We start from the raw sequence: 7,620 nt of genomic DNA, 5'->3' as shown, positions 1-7,620 counted from the left end.
AAACTCGCCTATCTTAGAACTTTTGTTGGGATCTGCAAGTACGGTTTGGCGTTCAAGTGTCCGAAAATATGTAAATTTTTTGCAAAATTTTATTTGGTTTATTTATCGTTTTTCTTAAATGCTGCATATCATTTTCAAATTTATAGGCGGAAAAACTATCTAAAGAACCAAACTGTTTTACGCAGTCTGGTAAGTGCAGCAAATTGTGTACGTTAATGCTTATTCAAAAGTCGCCATATAAATTCCCAAATAACTTTACAGATTCTTTCTAAATTTCATTTGCGACATTCAATTCTACCTTAAAAGACTTTTCGCAAGAAAGAAATGGAATTCCAGCATGCAATAAAATAAAAGGGTAGTATAAATCGTCTTTTGAAACAAATATAAGCCAATATAAAGTTTAATTCCACTAATCCACATATAAAATTTAATTCCACTAAAAACACACACAAACCTTGAACTACTTCTTCAATTTGGAAGTTTGCGGATTTAGTCTGCATAATGGAATTCTACCATTTGTCAACACTGTTAGCGTAGCTATGTACTGTAGAAATTTCTAACTATCAGTCAGCAGAGGACGCCGTACGATGGCCTTATTACCATATTGCCATACCAGATGTCGCTGTTATACGTGCGGAATTTATAGCTAACAATTCATAGATGACGCTGTACTGGAGCGGTACTAAAAATATGTGTAGTCACTTGCAAACAACCCAGTAGATGGCGCTGAAAAGGGAGCGTAAATATCATAGTTGATGAAATGGAATGGAACCAGGCTAGGGAGGGATTCACACCACAATAGTAAAAGATTTGCAAATTTGATGTGAGGAATGTAAGAGAACTTGTTTGGATTTCGACATGTAAAAATGTAAAGGAAATAAAAAATTACTGCAGAGAAAGCGCATGAACTTATAGGAAACTACAAGAAAAGCACAATTAATCAAAATAAACCAATGGGTTTCGTATATTTCTTCGAAATTCCTGCTGTTGCATAGAAGCGAAAAAGAAAGATACATACATACATAAATGTGTGCAAGAGGTCAATTTGTTTTTTTTTCACCATACCTAACGAGCGAACTTGGTATCTATCATCCTTGGTGAAAAGATCCATCATCCTTAGTTCAGCAGTACCGAAAACTCAGCAAGTGCTCAGCCTTAACTACCCAGTATGCTTTTGTAACGTACCTGAACAGTGGTATCCAACAGGTGATGTGTCTGTCTGGGGCATATGAAGGAAAACAAATTTATTTTGGAATGCAACAGAGGTATACCTATGAAATGAGACTTTCAGCTATTAGTTCATAGATGTCGCTAGAAGTATGTTTGAACCTTCCCAAATGTCGTGTTTTTTTGGTTTGTCATCTGTCAACAATATTCAGTTCATTGTTTGTTATGTTACCTATTTTAGAGGACTGCGATATAATACCTGAACATCAGTTTGGGTTTAGGAGGGGGCATGGGACTCCTGAGCAATACCACCGAATTGTTCAAATTATCAAGAATGCTTTTGAATATAAACAGTATTGCACTGCGGTATTTTTAGCTATCAAGCAAACATTCGATAAAGTTTGGCATCCAGGGTTACTCTACAAAATAAAAAATTGGCTTCCAGCTCCTTACTATTTAATTATAAAGTCATATCTTAGTGGTCGTACGTTCTATGTCCATGAAAAAGATGAATCTTCAGAGTTGTACTCAATTAATGCTGGAGTTCCTCAAGGGAGCGTATTAGGCCCCGTTCTATACACAATATTTACCGCTGACCTGCCGATTAACAGTAATATAGATGCTGCAACATATGCTGATGATACAGCTTTTATTGCCACAAACTGTAATCGTAAGGACGCATCACTTCACCTACAACAACAACTGAATATGGTTGAAAAATGGCTAATGAATTGGAAGATGGAGGTTAACACTCAGAAGTCTGTTCAGATAACGTTTACTTTGAGAACCGGGAATTGTCCTCCCGTATTTTTGAATAGCTCTACCATACCTGAAAGTGAAACTGTCAAATATCTCGGAGTACATTTGGACCGAAGAATGACCTGGAAAACCCACATTAAAGAGAAACAGAAACAACTCAAGTTTAAAACGAAAAAAATGTACTGGCTCTTAGGCTCGCGATCACAACTTAGTCTCGAAAATAAAGTACTGCTCTACAAAGCTATCTTAAAGCCAGTATGGACATATGCAATACAGCTTTGGGGAACAGCGAGTAACTCAAACATTGAAATCCTGCAAAGATACCAGGCTATGACTTTACGAAGCATTGTTGGTGCTCCTTGGTATATACAATAACTAACTTCGAAATTCACAAAGACTTAAATGTACCTTATGTTAGAAATGAAATCACCAAAGCCTCTCGAAGATATGTACCTAAACAGACTGTCGTACCATGAAAACTTACTAGCAAGGAATCTTCTACACAATAGCACGGATGTCAAACGCCTTAAAAAAATTCATATTTGAGGAAACATAATTGATTTGTAGCGAATACAACTGTTTTACAATATATTGATTGGTCTCAATGGAGCGCAATTAATCCTGTCATAATTCTTATATTTAAAACAAATTTGCTGATTGTCAACTGATAGATTGCAAATAAAATTTATTCATAATAAAAAAAAAATTGTTTGTTACGTTTCATACAACAATGCCTTTTTTCGCTCTTAAAAATGTCGAATTTCGTGCCTTCAAACTACGATTTGCGGACATCGTTGATTTTCTGTTATCAGTTGAAGAAAAACGCTTCTCAGGCTAATCAAATGCTTATAGAAGCTTATGGTGGACATGCTCTAAGTAGAGCACAGTGCTCCAGGTGGTTTGAAAAATTCCGAAGTGGTTATTTTAGCGTGGAGAACGAGGACCGTGGCCGGCCACTGAAAAAGTTTGAGGACGCCGAATTGTAAGCATTGCTGGATGAAGATAATGGTCAAACGCAAGAAATGATGGCAGAGCAGTTGGGAGTGACCCAAAAAACCATTTCCAAACGTTTGAAAAACATGGGCATGATTTTAAAGACCGAAGATGGGTGCCGCATGAACTGCCTCAAAGGCAGCAAAAGAACTGAAAAACCGCTTGTGAAATGCTGCTCTCGCGGTTTAAAAGGAGGTCTGTTTTGCATCGAATCATTACGGGTGATGAAAAATGGGTGTATTTCTCCAATCCCAATGATCGTATGGTCGGCCGACCACAAGCCAAAAACAAAGGCCAAACTAAATCGCTTCGGCCGCAAGGCAATGCTGTGTGTTTTGTGGGATCAACGTGGTATGAGTTGGTAAAAGCTATTAAAACCAGGTAAAACAGTTGACGGTGCACTTTACTAACGACAATTGGCCGATTTGAACAGCGCTACACACCGAAAACGCCCAAAATATGCCGATCGGCGTCACAAAGTAATTTTTCTTGATGACAATGCACCGCCATATCGAACAAGAGCGACCCGGGAATTGGTGGAGACGTACGATTGGGAACCGCTAGTGCATGCGGCTTACTCATTAGACTTGGCGCCTTCCGATTATCATTTGTTTGTATCGATGGGTCCCGTACTTTCTGAGCACCGCATCAATTCTCACGAAGAAGTCAACAAATGGCTCGATGATTGGTTTGCGGCCAAAGACGGCCAATTTTTTTGGCGCGGCATCTATAAATTGCCGGAGAGATGTGAAAAGTGTGTCGCTAGCGATGGCTATTATTTTGAAGATTAAATTTGTAACCATGTTTTGTTAATAAACGTTTGAAATTGAAAAAACAAGTCTCATTTCAAAAATATAATAAACATATCGCACCCTAAATACAAAAGGGTCACAACTCAAAATTTTCCACACTCGAGCTTGATTTGTTTACAGTAGCACAGAAAACAAACTATGTGACATATCACGCTGAGATTTGCCATGTAAGCTTATAACAGTCCTACCAAAAAACAAAAAATTTATTTTTGCCATATGTCATCCGCGGACCGTTTTATTGATAACGTCTCGTTCATATTTGAGCAGAAGGTACATTTTGAGTTGTGACCCTTTTGTATTTAGGGTGCGATATTTGTCTTTGAAAACTAAACTTGTATTGGAGGGCCTCTTCTTTTCGCCAAGAGTTCGCAAGTGGCGAATAGATGAAGCAACTGGTAGAAATGAACATATGTTGGCAACGCGGGAAGGGAGCTGCCTTGAATTACATGTGTTGGTAAGGCAGTGCGCCTAATGAGCTATAGCCATACTCACTAACGGCGAGTTTTACTCAATATCTTGTTGTTGCTTTCGTTATTTTGCGAGCGGGGAAATGGCGAATAGAAGGGGCCTAGCGTAAGTTGGGGTATTGTGATATGGGAGGCTAAAGTGATATACCCGCATATTTTGTTTCCTATGCATGTCTATACAAGGATCTTTCCGTGAGTACAATAGTAACAGTTTTTAAGATGCAAGGCAGCGAGGGCCAATAATGCTTAGTTTTCAATCAATGTGCGGTTGCAAATATTTCAGTGTGGGCTTTCAATGAGGATTACTCCGAAATTTACGCAGATACTTGATTCCGATGTTCCGTCAATCTGTTTAATTATAATTTAAGAAATTTTTTAAGATTCTGTAAAGCTTTTGCATTTCCATTTGCAACGTTACATCGAGCTTCCCGCAGTGATAAAGCAATTGATGCATTATTAAACACGCCACTGCGGCGAATACCGGTATTTATCCGGGATGTAGAAATTGATCTTACGTATTTAAAAGAAATACGGGCTGAGTTTTTGAGACTCACTCGTGGCGATATTCGCTCGCTTGCATTTCAAATAGCAAAGCGAAATAATATTGAGAACTCATTTTCCGCAATGAAATAATGGAATGGAAGAAATTTGTTGATTGTCACACATCCGGATGTATATATCTATATAAGTCGCAATATTTTCCATGGACCTATTTCCAAATAGGTCCTCTTAAAACCTACTACAATGGAGATATAAGGCGATTTGTGCGAAACAAGATCGAAAATTGGCACAATTCGATTTTATAGAACTTTTTGCTAAAGCTTACCTAATAGTCCAAACGGCTCAAATAGCAATAAATGAGTTCAAATGCACTGGTATTTATCCACTTGATAAAAACGTTTTTGCAAGAAAATGATTTTATATCTCAAAATCACGAAAGTTAGTTGGAAGATACGCAATGCAGAGAAGAAAACATTTCAGAAGAACCAAATGCAAGCACAAGTAGCGTAGCCATGACAAATTTCATTACGCCATGGGAGATCTCAATACCACCTCAGCTGAAACAGACTGCCAGCTACAGACGTAAACAATCGGAAGCAACAGCATTAACGACATCACAATACAAAGCACCTTTGGCGGCAAGCATCAAAAATGCTGCAAAATGTAAGAAGAGGCACAAGAACTGAGAGAAGTAAATCGTTCAGATGAAAAATGTTGAGCAGAAAGTTCACCTACAGGATCAGGCACTCGAAGTATAACAAACTTCAGACCGCTCGTGCAGCTGTTGTACGGGCATCAGGTGTCTGTTAGTTGGCTAAATGACAGTCCAGAGTATTGTTTACAAGCGCGCGGAAGCATTTTGCCGAGAGTAAACGCGAAAAAAAACAATCAGTAATGCATTTCAAACGCAAAAGTGTGATTGCATTATATTTGGCTGGAAAATCACAAACAGCGTGAGCTCGAGCACTTTAAAGTAAATAAAGTTTTCGTTTTTCGAACCATTGCTCATTATAATGATACTGGTGGCACCGCGAAACTCCATGGAGGTGGTCATCAAAAGACTGCAACATCACGTGAAATGGTTCAAAAAGTGATGAAGTGACTTGAGGGAAACCCCCGACGAAGTGCCAATCAAATGGCGAAAGAACTGAAAATATCTGACCGTAGCATCCGCCGCATATTGAAAAATGATTTCAAGTCTTATAAGATCCAAAAGGCGCCTTATAAGATCCAAAGGCGCATAATCTCACACCAAAGCAGCAACAAGTCAGACTTGAGAGAGCGAAGGCCGAAAGTGGTCAATTTCCGAACATTGTGTTTTCTGTTCATACGAAAATTTGAGTCATCGATTGGCCACCAGGAGACAGCAACCGCCACAAGCAATGGTTTGGGCCGCTGTAACCGCAGATGGGCGCTCTTCAATTGTTTTCATCGAGTCTGGCGTCAAGGTAAATGCCAAATTTTATGGGGCAGGTATTCTGGAGGTTGCTTTGAAGCCGTGAGCAGAGAAGCATTTTGGTGGCAGACCATGGAGAGGTCTCAGCACCGTCTTACAAAGCTCGAGTGAACTAAGAATGGCTAAAAAAGCAACTATCCGAACATCATAACGTCCACACAATGGCTCTTAAATTCAGCAGACGCGATTCCGTTGGATTATTCTCTTTGATATATTGTGGAGAGCAAGGGCCGAGTTAAAAGATTCACCAGTCTCAAGGTCATCGCCGGCGAGTGGGCCAAAATACCTGCAAGTTACATTCGGGCAGCTTGCGATTCGTTTCCGGATCCCCTCAAGGCTATAGTCAAATCAAATGATGGTCATATCGAGCAAAAGTAATTAATTTGTATTAATTAATTGCTAAGGATGAGTTTCTTGAGTGTGCGTAAGTGAGGTGAGCCTGAAGCCCGAACCTCTCAGCCTGATTGCGGTACGTGCAGCACATTTAACATTACATTAAGCGCTAGAGTAGGAGTGGTTCGAAGTGTCTCATTGATTCCTATGAGTGTAGACCTTTGTACTCTCTCTCTTGGGTAGGTCGACTCCAACCGCCAGTTTGCCCAGAGATTTAGTGATTGTCCCCGGAAGGACGTTATTAAAAGCCACCCCAATGTCGAGGAAAGCGCCAACTGTGAACTCTTTCTGATATAGAGACTCCCCAATATCTTTAACAATTGTATACAGGGAAGTGGAATCTAGCCTTTACAGTAAGCAGGTTGGGTATGCGACAAACGCTCCCGAGAAATTTCGCTTGTTACGTGCAGGTCAATCAGTATCTCGCGGGTTTTCAGCAAGGAAGATGAAAGGCTGATTGGCGTGAAATCCTTGGGGGATACATGTTACTGAAGTGCCACTTCCATGGAATTTTAGATAGAACTGAATGTATAATCCAAAATCACTAATGGCGAGAGACACCTATACGCGTTTGAATAGTCAAATGTGAAAGGTTAGGCTCCGCTCGAGACCGCTGAATGGTGCAATGTATTTTTCTTCTTCTTGTGGATTAGCGGGGTAGTCGCCGACGTGATTCCAGGTGAGTTCAACAAAGCGCGCCAGTCGCTTCTTCGTCGTGCTTATTTCGACCAAGTGAAGCTAAGCGCAAGATTTTTGGACCTTTGCACGTTGGCAACGGTAGCAGAGGAAGGTCTCCTCTGCGTAGGAAAGATCAGGTGGAGAAGAACTTGGCTTCACTTGATGTGCCCAACTGGTGCCGGTTAGCACAAGAAAGAAACGACTGGCGCGCTTTATTAAACTCGGCCAAAATCGCGTAAGCGGTTAACGCGCAAATTAAGAAGAAGAAGAAGCCAAGCGCTTTTTCACTTGATTTTTCCAGCGCAAAGTAGGTACTTCCTTGCTTTGCTATCACCAGCAAGTAATGTATCTAATATTTTAAAGCTTGCAGCATTTGTATCCAATGGTATGAAAT

The sequence above is a fragment of the Anastrepha ludens genome, chromosome 6 (assembly GCF_028408465.1).
Source record: "Anastrepha ludens isolate Willacy chromosome 6, idAnaLude1.1, whole genome shotgun sequence".
Taxonomy (NCBI): domain Eukaryota; kingdom Metazoa; phylum Arthropoda; class Insecta; order Diptera; family Tephritidae; genus Anastrepha; species Anastrepha ludens.
The sequence above is the reverse complement of the archived record's forward strand: the minus strand, read 5'-3'. Positions refer to the sequence as shown.